General features: G+C 41.2%; 1 protein-coding gene and 1 pseudogene across 1 annotated transcript in view; both read left to right on the forward strand.

Annotated features, from left to right (window-relative positions):
- SINHCAF (SIN3-HDAC complex associated factor) overlaps window positions 1–18,414 on the forward strand; it is a 112,146-nt gene that overhangs the window by 58,560 nt on the left and 35,172 nt on the right. The gene's annotated exons all lie outside the window — the stretch shown is intronic.
- Window positions 9,646–11,868, forward strand: LOC123250307 (annotated as a pseudogene).

Genomic DNA, 18,414 nt, shown 5'->3' on the forward strand with positions numbered 1-18,414 from the left:
GGATCACGAGGGCAGGCAGGGGGAAGGGAATGCCCCTGCTCACAGCCCGCCCGATTCAAGGGGTGCAGGGTCTCTGCCGTCTCTGCACAGTGCCCATGTCAGTGGTTCTAGAAATGCGCTATCCGAGTTCTTTTTTCTTTGTGAGTTTGGGCGATCCTGCGATTCCTAAGTTCTTTCTCCTTGATCTGTTTTCTTCCATGTTCTCCTTCTTCGGATGTTGTTTGAAGAATTCTTGTTGTCTCCTTAAGTCCTTCATTTCTTCTTGGTCCACTGTCCTCACTCTCTGTTTCCCTTCCAATGGGTCCCTCTCTGAATCCTCTCTTTCTGCTCTCTTCCCACTTCTATTCTTCATTGCTTCAGAAAGGGAGCAAAGCCATTACCAGGATGAGGAATCAAAAAGAAGCTACAGCAAATGAGGAAGAGTGCAGGTTGTTACTAAAAGACAGTTTTATCCAGCCGCATGCCAGCAAACTTCAATGAAATAAATGAATAGTTCCAAAAATACAAAAATCCCTACTAGGCAATGAGTAGGAAGAGGACTAGAGAATCTAAGCAGCCCACTTGGAGAGGAAGAACCCGAACAAGCCATAAGTGAGTTTCCAAAGGAGAGAAGCTTGAGGACCAGAAGAAATGTCGCCCGGATTCCGTCGAGGATTCCATCGAGAATTCCGTCGAGGATTCCATCGAGAATTCCGTCGAGGATTCCATCAAGGATTCCATCGAGGATTCCGTCGAGGATTCCATCGAGGATTCCGGCGAGGGTTCCGTCGAGGATTCCAAGACCAATTCATTCCAGACTCGAGAAAGATTGTTTGCAAAAACAGCAGAAGGTTTCTCCCCAATGCCTTTTGTAATGCTGCTACATGTAGAGACTCGAGAATTAAAACCCAAACATCTGTGTGCCAAGGTGTTTACTTACGTGTTCTTCTGAGCCAGAATCGCAGCAAAGGCAGAGCGATTAGGGTTGAGTGATTCGCCCAGGCTCAGGCGGCTAGGACGGAGCTGAGGCCACACTTGAAGCCGGGGAGATCCAGCCTTCTAGCCACCGTGCTAGCTACCTGCCCCAGGATTGCTTGTAATATGAGACAAACTATGAACTTAATTATCCATAGTAAGGGGGGAAGATCACTCACCATCCTGATTAAATCAAGACAGAAAGAAACTCGAGAAAATAAACATCCATTTCTGCACTGCTAGGAAGCATCCGCATGGATGCGCTTCTCCGAGTGTGTGTACATAACCAAGAGTCACCGTTGTTTGTAAAGGAAATAAACTCAAATCCCTCCCCGACAATTCAGGAAGAGGACCTGGCCGTGGGCCACGATGGGCACCTCTGTAGGGCCTCGTCCCCGGAAGGCCAGCGACAACATGACGACGAGAAGAATAAAGCGAAGGACGACTACAGGTAAGAAGAAACCCAACGACCACTTTCTGCAAATGACACGATGGTGGACTTACAGAGTTCTAATGAGGCAACTCCAAATCCATTGAAACTCACTTGAGCAGATTCCCATCAGGGGACGGGAATAAGTCTTTATAGGGCGTCTACCCCGTGCCAGGCACTAGCCAACTACTCTACAAATGGGATCTTGAAGGATTTCCAAATGATATGAGATCTAGGGTTAAAGGGCACCATCATAAATTCAAGAAATGTGGGGAAAGTCCCTGTCAAATCTATGGAGAAAAGAAAAGTTCATGAGCAAACTTGGAATAAGAGAAGATGGATTAACGGATTAAGTAAAATTTAAGCATTCACATAAATAGACCTACTAAGCTGAGATGAAAAAGGAAACAATCTTTGCAGCAAGTTTCTCTGCTAAAGGTCTCATGCTCAGAGTATATAAAAAACGGACTCAAATTTGTAAGAAAAAGAGCCATTTCTTAACTGATAAATGAGCCGAGGATATCAACAAACAGCTCCCTAGGGAAGCCTCACAAGCTATCTATAGCTCTCTGAAAAAAAGTCTTCAGAGGACTACTGACTAGAGAAACGAACAAAAAACAGTTCTGAGATTCTGCCTCACACTTATAAGAGTGTCAAAGATGACCAAAAAATGAAAATGATGCATGTTGGGTGGAAAAATAGCCACATTGATGGACTCTTGACGAAACTGAATTGATTCAGCCATTCTGGGAAACAATTTGGAATTATACACAAGAAGTTACTGAACAGTGTGTGCCCTTTGACCCAGCTGGGCCTATACCCAAGGGATCAGAGAAAAAGATCCTTTGTGAACAAAAACAGTGATAGAAAATCTTCTTCTGACAAGAAGAAGAAAAAACAAGAGCCAAGGAAATACCCATCAACTGAAGAATTGTGGAATTGCGCGTGGAACATGGATGTGATGAAAACCTATTTTGCCATAAGAAATTAGGGCGAAAATTCTTCCAAAGCCGTGGAAAGACTTCTATGACCTGATTCAGAGTCATCGGAACCAGAAGAATAAATTATACTATCACACCAGGGGAAGGGTTCAATGAAATAAAGGCTTTTCAAGCATTCCTGATGAAAAAACAGAGATGAAAAAAAAAAAATTTGACTCTCAAATACTAGACTTAAGAGAAACATAAAAGGGGAAGCAGGAAGGAGAAATCATAAGGGATTCAATTAGGCTAAACAGTTTATATCCCTCCATAGGAAAAGGATACTAGTAACACCTAACAACTTTATCATTATTGGGACAATCACAAAGAGAATACAGGGGCAGTGAGGCAGCACGGTAGATAGAGATTTAGACCTGCAGTAGGGAGTCCTGGGTTCAAATTTGACCTAAGACACTTTTCCTATGTCACCCTGGACAAGTCACTTAACCCCATTTGCCTAGCCCTTGCTGTTCTTCTGCCTTAGAATCAACACCAAGACACAAAGTAAGGGTTTCTAAAAAACCTTAGACAAAGAGTAAGGATAGGAGTTGAATATGATGGGATGATATCTAAAAAAATAAAATTAAGAAAGAGGGGAATGCACTGGGAAAGGGGGTGAATTATCACATAAAAGAGACACAAAAGAGCTTTTACAGTGGTGGGGCAGATGGGGGAAGTGAGTAGGGGACAGCTTGAACCTTACTGTCATCGGATTTGGCTCAAAGATACACACTCAGTTGAGTATTGAAATCTATCTTCTTTAAAGGGATAAAAGAAGGCAGAGAGAAGGATGAACCACATCTGAGGATGGACAGGATAAGAGAGAGGAGGATAAACAAGGAGAAAGCAGGATGAAGGGTAATACACTGTAATCATAAGAGTGAAAAAAATTTCAGGTTTCTCTAATAAAGGCCTCTTTCTCAAATACGTAGAGCAATGAGTCAAATATATAAGAATACCAGTCGTTCTCCAGTTGATAAATGGTTAAAGGATATGAACAGGCAATTTTTCAGATGTTATGTGATAAAAGGCTCCAAATCACTGCTAATTATAGAAATGTAAATTAAAACAACTCCTAAGTTACCTCCTTATACCTGTCAGATTGGCTAATATGACAACAAAAGGGAAATGATAGATCTTGGAGGGGATATGGAATAACTGGGACACTGATACACTGTTGGTGGAGTTGTGGACTGAGCCAACCATTCTGAAGAACAATTTGGAACTATGTCCAATGGGCTAGAAAACTATGCATACTGGAAGCAGATAGATGGCTCAGTGCACTGAAAGCCAGGCCTAGAGACAGGAGGTCCTAGGTTCAAATCCAGCCTCAAACACTTGACCAGCCCTGGGCAAGTCACCAAACCTCCACCGCCTAGCTCTTCTGCCTGGAAACCAAAATATAGTAAGGGTTTGAAACAAAACGAAACTATGCATACCCTACCTATGACCCAATAAAATACTGCTACTAGGACTGTATCTCAAAGAGATCAAAGAAAGGAGAAAAGAACCCCTTTTTGGGGGGTGCAAAAATATTTGTAGCTGTGCTTTTTGTGGTAGCAAAGAATTAGAACTTGAAGAGATGCCCATCCATTGGGAAATGGTTGAAAAATTGTTCAGTATATATATTTAAATATAATGTCTGTAAAGAATATGATTGTAATAGAAAATTATTATGCCATAAGAAATGATGAACAAAACGACTATAGAAAAAACTGGAAAGACTTCTCTGGACTGATGCAATGTGAAGTGAAGATAACCAGAACATGGTACACAGAGATATCAAAATTGTACAATGATCAACTTTATTTTTTTTTTCATTTAATGATTTTTATTTTTTAGAAAAGTTAACATGGTTACATGATTCATGCTCTTACTTTCCCCTTCATCCCCCGACTTCCCCCTCCCCCCATGGCCGATGTGCATTTCCACTGGTTTTAACATGTGTCATTGATCAAGACCTATTTCCAAATTGTTGGTAGTTGCATTGGTGAGGTAGTTTCGAGTCCCATCCCCAATCATGTCCACCTTAACCCATGTGTTCAAGCAGCTGCTTTTCTTCTGTGTTTCCACTCCTGCAGTTCTTCCTCTGAATGTGGGTAGCGTCTTTACCATAAATCCCTCAGAATTGTCCTGGGTCATTGCATTGCTGCTGGTACAGAAGTCCATTATGTTCGATTTTACCCCAGTGTATTGGTCTCTGTGTACAATGTTTTTCGGGCTCTGCTCCTTTCACTCTGCATCAGTTCCTGGAGGAATTTCCAGTTCACATGGAACTTCTCCAGTTTATTATTCCTTTGAGCACAATAGTATTCCATCACCAGCATATACCACAGTTTGTTCAGCCATTCCCCAATTGAAGGACATCCCCTCATTTTCCAGTTTTTTGCCACCTCAAAAAGCGTGGGTATAAATATTTTTGTACATGTCTGTTTATGATCTCTTTGGGGTACAAACCCAACAGTGGTATGGCTGGATCAAAGGGCAGGCATTCTTTTATAGCCCTTTGAGCATAGTTCCAAATTGCCATCCAGAATGGTTGGATCAGTTCACAACTCCACCAGCAATGCATTAATGTCCCAATTTTGCCACATCCCCTCCAGCATTCATTGCTCACCCCTTCTTTCATTTTAGCCAATCTGCTAGGTGTGAGGTGATACCTCAGAGTTGTTTTGATTTGCATTTCTCTAATTATTAGAGATTTAGAACACTTTCTCATGTGCTTATTGATACTTTTGAATTCTTTATGTGAAAATTGCCTATTCATGGCCCTTGCCCATTTATCAATTGGGGAATGGCTCGATTTTTTTATACAATTGATTTATCTCCTTGTATATTTCAGTAATTAAACCCCTGTCAGAGTTTTTTGTTATAAAGATTTTTTCCCAATTTATTGTTTCCCTTCTGATTTTGGTTGCATTGTTTTTGTTTGTACAAAAGCTTTTTAATTTAATATAATCAAAATTATTTATTTTACATTTTGTAATTCTCTCTAACTCTTGCTTGGTTTTAAAATCTTTCCTTTCCCATAGATCTGACAAGTATACTATTCTGTGTTCATTTATTTTTTTTATAGTTTCCCTCTTTATATTCAAGTCGTTCACCCATTCTGAATTTATCTTGGTGTAGGGTGTGAGACGTTGATCTAAACCTAATCTCTCCCATATTGTTTTCCAAATTTCCCAGCAGTTTTTGTCAAATAGTGGATTTTTGTCCCAAAAGTTGGGCTCTTTGGCTTTATCATACATTGTCTTGCTGACATCACTTACCCCAAGTCTATTCCACTGATCCTCCCTTCTGTCTCTTAGCCAGTACCATATTTGTTTTGATGACTGCTGCTTTATAGTACAGTTTAATATCTGGTACTGTTAGGCGCCCTTCCTTCACATTTTTTTTTCATTATTTCCCTTGATATTCTTGATCTTTTGTTTTTCCAAATGAACTTTGTTATAGTTTTTTCTAATTCAGTGAAAAAGTCTTTTGGTAGTTTGATAGGTATGGCGCTAAATAGGTAAATTAATTTGGGTAGAATGGTCATTTTTATTATGTTAGCTCATCCTACCCATGAGCAATCAATGTTTTTCCAATTGTTTAGATCTAATTTTAATTGTTTGGAAAGTGTTTTGTAGTTGTTTTCGTATAATTGCTGTGTTTGTTTTGGTAGATAGATTCCTAAGTATTTTATATTATCCACGGTAATTTTAAATGGTGTTTCTCTCTCTACCTCTTGCTGCTGTGATGTGTTGGAAATATATAGAAATGCTGATGATTTATGTGCATTTATTTTGTATCCTGCAACTTTGCTAAAGTTGTTGATTATTTCTACAAGCTTCTTAGTTGATTCTCTAGGATTTTTTAAGTAGACCATCATATCATCTGCAAAGAGTGATAGCTTAGTCTCCTCATTGCCTATTTTGATACCTTCAATTTCTTTTTCTTCTCTAATTGCTACTGCTAGTGTTTCTAGTACAATGTTAAATAATAGAGGCAATAATGGGCATCCTTGTTTCACTCCTGATCTTATTGGGAAGGCTTCTAATTTTTCCCCATTGCATATGATGCTTGTTGATGGTTTTAGGTATATACTATTTATTGTTTTTAGGAAAGGTCCTTCTATTCCTATACTTTCCAGTGTTTTCAATAGGAATGGATGCTGCATTTTGTCAAAGGCTTTTTCAGCATCTATTGAGATAATCATTGATTTTTGTTTGTTAGCTTGTTGATATGGTCAATTATGTGGATGGTTTTCCTAATGTTGAACCATCCTTGCATTCCTGGTATAAATCCCACCTGATCATGGTGGATGATCCTTTTGATCACTTGCTGGAGTCTCTTTGCTAGTATTCTATTTAAGATTTTTGCATCTATGTTCATTAGGGAAATTGGTCTGTAGTTTTCTTTCTCTGTTTTTGATCTCCCTGGCTTTGGAATCAGTACCATATTTGTGTCATAAAAGGAGTTTGGTAGGACTCCTTCTTTTCTTATTATATCAAATAATTTGTATAGTATTGGGATTAGTTGCTCTTTGAATGTCTGATAGAATTCACTTGTGAATCCATCAGGGCCTGGCGATTTTTTTCTTAAGGACTTCTTTGATGGCTTGTTCAATTTCTTTTTCTGATATGGGATTATTTAGGTATTCTATTTCTTCTGCTGTTAATCTAGGCAATTTATATTTTTATAAATATTCATCCATATCACCTAGATTGTTATATTTATTGCCATATAATTGGGCAAAATAGTTTTTAATGATTGCCTTAATTTCCTCTTCATTGGAGGTGAGGTCTCCCTTTTCATCTTTGATACTGTCAATTTGGTTTTCTTCTTTCCTTTTTGTTATTAGATTGACCATTACTTTGTCTATTTTATCTGTTTTCTCAAAATACCAGCTTCTAGTCTTATTTATTAATTCAATAGTTCTTTTACTTTCGATTTTATTAATTTCTCCCTTGATTTTTAGTATTTCTAATTTAGTTTTCATCTGGGGATTTTTAATTTGCTCACTTTCAAGTTTTTTTAAGTTGCATGCCCAATTCATTAATCTCTTCCCTCCCTAATTTGTTAATATATGCACTCAAGGTTATAAATTTCCCTCCGAGTACTGCCTTGGCCACATCCCACATAGTTTGGTAGGATGTCTCATCATTGTCATTTTCTTCAATGAAATTGTTGATTGTTTCTATGATTTCTTCTTTGACTAACTGGTTTTGGAGAATCATATTATTTAATTTCCAATTAGTTTTTGATTTACCTGTCCAGGTGCCCTTACTAATTATTATTTTTATTGCATTATGATCTGAGAAGGTTACATTTATTATTTCTGCTCTTTTGCATTTGTTTGCAATGTTTCTGTGCCCTATTACATGGTCAATCTTTGTGAATGTACCATGTGCAGCTGAAAAGAAGGTGTATTCCTTTTTGTCCCTATTTATTTTTCTCCACATATCTATTAAATCTAATTTTTCTAGGACTTCATTCACCTCTCTTACCTCTTTCTTATTTATTTTTTGGTTTGATTTATCTAGATCTGAAAGAGGAATATTTAGATCTCCCACTAATATGGTTTTACTATCTATTTCCTTCTTGAGCTCTGCCAGTTTCTCCTTTAGGAATTTGGTTGCTATGCCATTTGGTGCATACCTATTGAGCACTGTTATTTCCTCATTGTCTATACTGCCTTTTATTAGGATGTAATGACCTTCCCTATCTTTTTTAATCATATTTATTTTTACTTTGGCTTTGTCAGAAATCATGATCGCCACTCCTGCCTTCTTTTTCTCATTTGAAGACCAAAAGATTTTCCTCAAACCCTGAACCTTAAACTTGTGTATGTCCACCTGCCTCATATGTGTTTCTTTTAGAGAACATATGGTAGGATTTTGGTTTCTAATCCACTCTGCTATTTGCTTCTGTTTTATGGGTGAGTTCATCCCATTCACATTCAGAGTTATAATTATCAGTTGTGTATTCGCCAACATTTTGGTATCCTCTCCTAGTTCTACCTCTTCTTCTTACACTATTACCTTTTAAACCTGTGGTTTGTTTTAGACCAGTTGCTCAGCTCGCGATTTAGTGAGAGCTGTTTCACCCCTTTATAGCATGGAAATGCCCCGAACCCACATACCTTCAACACTGTGCCCTGTTGTGGGGTCCCTTCATTCTTCTGGATTTGTTTTTATGTCCCCTTGAGGAGTCCTATATGTTTCGGTTAGGAGAGGTTAAGCAGCTGCTTTTTACTCTGCCGCCATCTTAACCAGGAAGTCCCCCAATGATCAACTTTTTAAATGACAACTATTATAGGAGGGAATGAGGAAGGCAAAGAATTTGGAATGTTAAATGTTTTTAGTGTTAAAAAATTATTTATATAATTGGGAAATATTTAATGAAATAAAAAGATAACTTTAAAGAATTAGAAGCCATCCCCCACTTGACAATTGGTCAATGGATATAAACAGGCAGTTGTTAAGAAGATATCAAAGCTATTGATAAGCAATGAAAAATTCTCTAAATCACTATTAATTAGTGTTGACAGAGCTGTGAACTGCTTCAACCATTCTACAGAACAATTTGGAACTATGTCCAAAGAGCTGTGAACTGCATAACTTTTGACCTAGCAATACCACTAATAGGTGTGTATTCCAAAGAGATCCAAGAAAAAGGAGAAGGACCAATGTCAGGGGTCTGCAGGAGCCATAAAGCCCATTTTTTCCAGGCGCTGTCACAGGAGCCGCGCTGTGAGCACTGGGCGGCTCTCAGGAAATGACATTTTAAAAAATGTGGCGTTTATGGCTCTCACGGCCAAAAAGATTGCCGACTCCTGGGCTGTATGAACAAAAATCTTTATAGCTGCTCTTTTTGTGGTGGCAAAGGATCAGAAATTGAAGGGATGCCCATCCATTGGGAAATAGCTAACCAAATTGTGATATATGATTATGATGGAATCTAACTGTGCTATAAGAAAGGACAAGGGAGACGCTTTCATTGATGAGATAAACATGAAGATCTTGTACAAAATGCAGTTAGCTTAATGTGAGAATCAGAAAGATCAATCAGATTCTGCCTTAAAAACACAGACTCCAGGCTTCCTCAGTGGGAGCTTGAACCGGAGCTGGAGCCAGAACTGAATCCCGAACCTCCGCTCGCGGCCTAGTGAGGCCGGGCTCTGGGGACACGCGTGGAAAGGGCCTGCGTCTCCAGCGAGGCTAGAGGCCCGCTGCCATGGACGAGTGAAAGAGCGGGAGATGAGGAGAGGCCGCGGCGGGGCCGGTGAGACCCGCCGGAATGGAGGAGAAGTACAGCAGCCACGCGCTCCGGTGGTGGGAGCCTCGGGCCCGTGGACGTGCCCAGCGCTCGATTCACTAAATATATTATATTGCTATGTTTCACTAAGTTTCTAAAGGCTTTGGGACTTTTTGAATCATACGATCTCTTGAAAGTAGTTTTCCTCTGGGAAAACTATTACAAAACACGAGTGGATCAAAATATTTAAACATGCTGTTGCTGGATGCATCGTTTCCCTTTTATGGTTTTGGGCTCACTCTCTGTGGACCATTAAGGACTTTGCTGCTCTTTGAACACAGTGATAGTGTTGTCATCTCACCATTCACCGTTTTGTTCACTAGTTCTGGAGGAGGACCAGCAAAGACAAGCCGAGCTGCTTTTTTCATTATTGCTGTGATCTGTTTATTGTTTTTTGATAATGATGATCTTATGGCTAAAATTGCTGAACACCCAGAAGGACATCATGACGGTGCTCTGACCCCCATGCTTTACACAGTCATCGCTTTCTTAGGTGCTGCAGATCCCAAGGGTGGAGTATTAGTGCTCGTGTTGGCCTTATGTTGTGAGGCTGGTTTTATACAGCTTCCAGAAAGCTCTCTTTGGATGTGGGTGGAGCTCAACGTCTTGTGTCTGGGCTTCTTTTGTGCCCGTGGGCTGTCAGCCTTTCTGTGACAACTGGGAGTAAGGTAGAACCTTGGTCCTCTCTCATCATGCCTTTCACAACAGTTATCTTTTTTGTCGTGGTCTTGGATTTTTATGTGGATTCGACCTGTTCAGTCAAAATGGAAGTTTCCAAGAGTGCCCGCTATGGATCTTTTCTTATTTGCATTAGTGCTCTGCTTTTTGGAAATGGTTGGACCCATCCAATAACTGGTCAACTTGGAGCAATGAATAAAGCAGCACATCAGGAGAGCACCGAGCGTGTCCTTTCTGGAGGAGTGGTAGCGCGAGCTGTATTCTGCATTTTGTCTGCTAACATCCTAGCCTCTCCCTCTGAGAGAGGACAGAAGGCTACTCTCGTTGGCTCTTCTCCTGGAGGAACTCCTGTGTCTAACTTCATGGGTGATGCTTTACCCCACAGCTCTCAGCCAGTCCCTAGCTTTATTAAAGAATCACTGAGCACACATACTCGAAGAGGGCGATTCTAGACACATCTTTTACTTCTTGTGCCTGAATTTGGTTTTTACCTTTGTGGAATTATTCTGTGCAGTACTGACCAATGGCCTAGGTCTAATATCAGATGGATTTCATATGCTCTTTGATTGTTCTGCTTTAGTTATGGGACTTTTTGCAGCCCTAGTAAGGAGGTGGAAAGCAGCCCGCGTTTTCTCCTATGGGTATGGCAGAATAGAAATTCTATCTGGTTTCATTAGTGGCCTTTTTCTAATGGTAATAGCTTTTTTCTTGTTTGTGGAGTCAGTGGTTAGATTGATAGATCCTCCAGAATTAGACACATACATGTTAGCGCCTGTCTCCATTGGAGGACTGATGGTAAACCTTATTGGTGTGTGTGCCTTTAGCCATGCCCATGGCCATGTCCATGGAGGTTCTCAAGCGCGTCACTCACATGATCATGGCCATTCACATCATGGACACAGTCGTGGACATAATCATTCTCACAGTGACCATGGGCACAGTCACGGCCATGGACACTCCCATGGATCTTCAGGAGGAGGCACGAATGCTAACATGAGAGGGGTATTTTTACATATTTTGGCAGACACGCTCGGCAGTATTGGGGTGATTGTATCCACAATTCTCATAGAACAGTTTGGATGGTTCTTTGCTGATCCTCTCTGCTCTCTTTTTATTGCTGTATTAATTTTTCTCAGTGTTATTCCATTGATTAAAGATGCCTGTCAAGTACTACTTCTGAGGTTGCCACCAGAAAATGAAAAAGAGATAAACGTTGCCTTAGAGAAGATTCCGAAAATTGAAGGTTTAATATCCTACAGAGACCCTCATTTTTGGCGTCATTCTGCCAATATTGTGGCTGGAACAATTCACATACAGGCGATGTCAGATGTACTAGAACAGCGAATTGTACAATAGGTAACAGGAGTGCTTAAAGATGCTGGAGTAAACAATTTGACAGTCCAGGTGGAAAAAGAAGCTTTCTTTCAACACATGTGTGGGCTAAGCACAGGATTTCATGATGTCCTGGCTAAGACAAAACAGATGGAATCCATGAAGTACTACAAAGATGGCACTTACATCACGTGACACGAAATATGATTTGCTTGTTGGCCATGAATGATGAAGATTAAATGACTCCCAATTGGTCATTTTGAGGGGAAATGCACATAAATGTACAGAAACAGTGGACCGTACTTGAATTTTTTAAAACTCAGTCCTATTGGATCAAGATGTTTTTCTGAAGGAATTTTTGAAATGGACTGATTGTATATGTGAAAATAATGACAATTTGAATTACTATTCTTTGTGTTTATTAAAAAAGAATCTTACTATGTGTGTCAGCACAACGTGGCATATAGTCTTGGAGATGTACACACAAATTTTTCATGTTCAATTAAGAAAAATAGAATTGATGTGACGTAGTAAGAAGACTGAAGTTGCTTCATTGTGCTTGTTTTTCTGTCATATTTTCCTTTTGTAAATATGTATTTACACAATTATTACAAGGATCCAAATGAAAGTTTGAACTGTGACACTTTTTTTTCCAAAGTCTAAGCAAAACAAAATAGGAATTAAAGTTCTATATTTATGAAAAAAAAAAACAAAAAAACAAAAAAACAGACTCCATCCTGTACGGCTACTTATACCTGCCTCCATTTTGTTTGCTCTGAGTCTCTGGGGAAATGTACCAGCAACGAGAATTTCCATCATGGGATTTTCCTTGGAACCAAAGAACTTGGGGTCCTACATACCCTTTGGGGGAGTAAAAGGAAATGAAGGACAACTGATTGGCTTACTTGGAGGCTAAGGAAGGAGGATTCCAGCCAGGGGATGGGCTCCCTGGGAGAGGTCTAGATACAATGGGAGAAACTTCTAAGAGAAGAGGGTACTTAAGGTTAGATTATATGGGCTAATCCTATTTAGGGTGGGATCATTGGGTGCTTGAAGGCTTATTGTTCAGTCTAGGAGAAACCTATAAATCCTACCTTGTGTGACTCACTGGAGGGAGGGTTTCATAAAACAAGGTGGTCAAGACCAAGATCCAAGACAATTCCAAAGGACTCAGGATGAAAAATATTATTCACCACTGAAGAGAACCCTGATCAACTCTTGAGTACAGGTTGAAGCATGTTTTTTTTTTTTTTAATTTTATTTTACATGATTTCACATGTCTCATGGGCATCATATTGCCTGCTTTCTCAATGTTTGGGAGAGGCTTTGAAGGAAGGGAAAAATTTTTAAACTCAAAACAAAAATTAAATTAAATAATTTAAAAATAAAGATAAAAATAAAGAATGAAAAAATGTTAACAATCTAGAGGATTTAAGATTTTCTATCCTCCCGATCGGTATCCTTCCAGTGTTCTGGACCATCCGTCTCCCTTGGAAGGCAAGGACAAACTGAATGTGAGCCCTTCAAAGAGGTTAGCCCCAAAGGGGAAAGAACTTAAGGAGCGAGAGGGAAAACATCAATTGAGACAACTTTAGAACTAACAGGTTGAGTCTGTTGTATATTTTACAGAAAGTAAGGAACAAACTGTGCATGTTGGAAATTGGTTGTTTCATTTACAATCTACTTTTTTTCTTTGTGGTTGCTAATATTTGTCAAGTTCAAAAGTCATATATTTTTTTTAAGTCTGCCATGCCAACTGGAGATGTTCCCCAGGGCCTGGGGGATTAGGTAATTCAGTCTATCCCAATGGCTCCTTATCACTCAGTGGATCAAAAAGAAAATCCTGTTTAGCTTTTAAAGCCCTTCCTAACTGATGTGACCCATCTGGAGGGCAATTTGGAACTATGCCCAAAGGGCCATAAAACCCTGCATACCCTTTGATCCTGTAATACCACTACTGGGGCTGTACCCCAAGGAGGTAAGGACCGGCCTGTACACATATATTTCGAGCTGCTCTTTTTGTGGAGGCAAAGAATTGGCCATTGAGGGGCTGTCCCCGACTTGGAGCATGGCTGAACAAGTTGTGGAATGTGATGGTGATGCTATAAGGAATAATGAACTGGATGATTTCAGGAAAAGCTGAACAACCTACATGGAAGGATGCAGGGTGAGATGGGCAGAGCCAGGAGAGCATTGTACACAGTGATGGCAATATTGTGGAATGATCCACTGTGAAAGACTCCCTCCTCTGGGCAATGCAGTGATCTGGGACAACTCAGAGGGCATGATCTCTGCCTCCAGAGAAAGAGCCTTGGAGCTGTCTTTCCCATCGGTGTGTCTACGATTTTATTTCGGGGTTTTGGTTTTGGGTGAGTGTGCTCTTACAACAGTGACCAATATGGAAGTGGTACAAATTGTGACAAATTGCTTCCCATCTTCCAGGGGGGTGAAAGGAGGGAGGGAAGAGAGGAAGGGAGACAGTTTGAATCTTATAATTTTAGAAAATGCATGTTGAAAACTATTACCTGCAATTGGGAAAATAAAAAAGAACCTTTGAATGGATGGGGGGAAGCCCTTCAGAACCTCTCCTCCTACCTTTCTAGTTAGTATACTTACACTGTATTCCCCATCCCCTGAGGCACTTCATGATCCAGGGTCACCAGCTTCCTTGCTCTCCCTCCAGCAAGACACTCCATCCCCAATCTCTGCCTCTTTTCACTGGCTGTCCACCATGTCTGTAATTCTCTCCCTTCTAAACTCTCTCTCTCTTGCTCAAACCTAGCAGAACGGTCAATATGACAGTAAAGGAAAGTAATGAATGCTGGAGGGGATGTGGCAAAGTTGGGACATTAATGCATTGCTGGTGGAGCTGTGAACTGATCCAGCCATTCTAGCTGGCAATTTGGAATCATGCTCAAAGGGCTATAAAAGAATGCCTGCCCTTTGATCCAGCCATACCATTGCTGGGTTTGTACCCCAAAGAGATCATAGATAAACAGACTTGTACGAAAATATTTATAGCCGCGCTTTTTGTGGTGGCAACAAACTGGAAAAGGAGGGTATGTCCTTCAATTGGGGAATGGCTGAACAAACTGTGGTATATGCTGCTGATGGAATACTATTGTGCAACAAGGGACGATAAACTGTTTGATTTTCACATGATCTAGAACTGATGTGGGATGAAATAAGCAGAACCAGGAGAACATGGTACACAGCGACTGAAACATCCTGGGACGATCCTATATAATCGACTCTGCTACTAACAGCAATGCAATAATCCAGGACGATCTGTAGGGACTTAGGAGAAGGATGCTCTCCACCATGAGAGAAAGAACCGTGGGAGCAGAAACGCTGAAGAAAACATTTGATTTATCCCTTGTTTATATGGGTGTATGAATGGGGGGTTTGGTTTTAAAAGATTATTACAAAAATGAATAATATTGAAATGGGTATTGAGTGATAACTGTTATGAGGAAGATTAGTTAGTAATTATTAAGGTTGACCTAGCAGGAAGGGCTGGAGCTGGAGCATTCCAAGATGGAATGAAGGAGCAGGAAGTTGCTCGTGCCCTGAGAGGGACTCCATTAGTGGTTGGCAAAAACTGTTGCTAGCCCTGGGAGATCTCAGACCTGCACCCTGACTCCCTGGATCCTCAGTGGTGGCATCTAGCAAGGGGACAAGACCTGCAGAGCTGCACCCGGTGGAGGAGGAGTTTGGGATCTGGTGGGCAGCATCTCAAGCTCACTCCCTCTACTCGGGTACTTTGGACCGCCTTGGCTTTTGGCATCCTGAGATCATCTGTGGATTACCGTGAAAACCCCAAAGTCACCCACAGCCCTTAGCTGTGCTGGTCAAGCCTGGCTGGAACCAGGTTTGAAGCAGCCCCGCAGAGTCTCCAGAACTGCTCCTTTATGCCCAGCCTGGCCCAGGTCAATTAGAATTAGAGAAGTCAAGTCCTCCCCTTGCCCGGTGGTTTTGCCCTTTAGGTTTTAGTGTAGACTCCCCTTTCCCACCTTTTAGTTGAACATAATTAAACCTGTTAAAACCTTTTCCCTTGCCTGCTGGTTTCTAAGACTCTGGCCTAGCGGTGAGCTGGTGACAGTTGGTGACATTCTTGTCCGTTATCAGCAGCCTAGCTGTGCGCTCTGCTCTCCCCATCCTGGTCCGTCTCTCCTACAACCCAGCGTGGGTCCCCGCAACCATTTGGATTCTATTGGAACATCGCTGGCGCCTCCATATTTTTCACATAACACACGCATAACCCAGTGCAATTGTTTCTCGGCTTTGGGGGGAGGGAGAGAATGAATCCTGTAAGCAGGGGAAAATGCTGAAATAAAAAATTGGAAATGAAAAAAACTAAAATCAGTAAACTCTCTCTCTTGCCTTTCTGGGCTTCCTCAACATTTCCCATAAAATCTCATCTAATGAATTCAGATTTATTCTGTACAGAGCTGGATTGTACATCGTGGTTTGCAAGGTCTCTCCCATCTGACTGTGAACTCCCCGAGAGCAGGGACTGTCTTCCACCTTCCTCATATCCCCAGCACTTACTTAGCACAGTGCCTGGCACATAGTAGGTACTTAATAAATGCTAACTGACCAACTAACGTAACCCTTCCCAGGCTCAGTTTCTTCATCTGTAAAACAGGAATACTAGTAGCTGCTTCCCAGGATGGCTGTGAGGATTAAACAAAATAATACTTGAAAGGTGTTTTGCAAACGTTAAAGCACTATACGAATGTGAGTTATTGTAATATATTTTTAGGCAGCCAAGTGACCCAGTGGACAGTCAGAAAGACCCGAGTGGCCTCTGTAGACATGATAATAAATAATAAGGTAATGGAGACTCCAGGGATGATACAATAAATGGAATAGTTGTGGGTACACACGCGGAGGTGTAGGAGAGACGGACCAGGATACACCAGGGATTCACAGCTGAGCTGCTCCTAACTGACAAAAATGGCTGCTGGCCAACTGTGGGCAGCTCACCTCTAGGCCAGAGCCTTTGGAAACCAACAGACTAGGTAAAGGCGTAAACAGCTTTAATTATGTTTAACTAAAAGGTGGGAAAGGGATTTCTCTACTAAAACCTTAAAACCTAATGACAAAACCCACAGGGAAAGGGGAGGATTTTCCTACTCTAATCTAAAGATCTATGCAGGCAGGGCAGTAATGGAGTCTCTGGGTGCTGCCTCCGACCTGGCTCTGCCAGGCTTGAGCGGCACAGCTAAGGGCTGATGTGGCTTTGGGGTTCTCACTGCGATCCACCGATGATCTCGGGATGCCAAGAGCCAAGGTGGTCTCGGGTACCAAGTTGAGAGGGTGTGCTTGAGACACTGTCCACCAGATCCCAAACTTCTCCTCTTCCCTTGGTTCTGCACTGTAGATCTTGTCCTCTTTGCTAGATGCCACCAACACACAGGATCCCAGGGAAAATCAGGGTGCAGGCGGTGTCCTTTACTCTGTGATCTCCCAGGGCGAACCACAGTTTGTGCTAACCCCTAATGGAGTCCCTCTCAGAGCACAAGTCACTTCTTCCTGCTCCTTCGTTCCATCTTGGAATTCCCAGCTCCAGCTCCTTCCTGCTAGATACACCTTCATTCTTTTTTTTTTTTTTTAGTTTTTTTTTTTTAATTTATTTTTTTATTTTAAACCCTTAACTTCTGTGTATTGACTTATAGGTGGAAGAGTGGTAAGGGTGGGCAATGGGGGTCAAGTGACTTGCCCAGGGTCACACAGCTGGGAAGTGTCTGAGGCTGGGTTTGAACCTAGAACCTCCTGTCTCTAGGCCTGACTCTCACTCCACTGAGCTACCCAGCTGCCCCCTACACCTTCATTCTTAATTGCTAACTGATCTAATCTTCCTCACAACACCTCAGACACTCACCAGCCATGGGACCCAGGACAAGTCACGGGGAATGGCCAACCATCCCAGTATTTTTGCCAAGAAAACCTCGTGGGCTGTGTGGTCCACAGGGTCACAGAGTAGAAGAATCCAACACGACTGGACAGCAACATCGACAACAAGTATAACTTTTAGAGCGTTAGCTAGAACAATAACTTCCCACATAGCTGATGTCGTGCTAAGCATTTTACCCCGATTTCCCCCATCGTATTCTTTCCCAATTACGTGTAGAAACAATTCATACCCTTTGTTTTCTGACAGTTTGTGATCCAAATTCTCTTCCTCTCTCTCTCCTTTCCCACCCCTTACTCGAGAGGGAACATGATATCAGTTATGCTTGTACAGTCAAGCCATCTGGATTTCTAGGTTGGTCTGTCTTGGACGATTATTTTGTCCTCAGATCCTCCCAACAACCCTTGTGCCTACTCTTGTTAGGCCTATTTGAAATGTATTCAGATTCAAATATAAGCAAGCTGGCCCCAGCCTTCCAGGAGCTTCCATTCTAATAGGGGAATTGAGAAATAAGAGCGGGAAGGGGGAAAGACTAGAGGCCTTCCAGGCAGAGACCCATTGGGGAAACAGATGTGGGGAAGGCAGGGAATGACCAAAGGGCAGAGTTCAAGGTTCTGGTGGGGTGGAAATTGTTGGCCATGTGGGGAGACGACTGGGGAAGGGCTGAGGAAGCCTGAGCCCACACAAGATAACTAAATGAACCAAAATTTTAAAATTGCAGTAAAATCATTAGATATAAAAGACATAAACTAGATCACGTAGATAGAAAAAATATACATGTATATATAATAATACTTTATTTTACTATATTATATGTTATATAC

The sequence above is a fragment of the Gracilinanus agilis genome, chromosome 5 (assembly GCF_016433145.1).
Source record: "Gracilinanus agilis isolate LMUSP501 chromosome 5, AgileGrace, whole genome shotgun sequence".
NCBI classification, from domain to species: Eukaryota; Metazoa; Chordata; class Mammalia; order Didelphimorphia; family Didelphidae; genus Gracilinanus; species Gracilinanus agilis.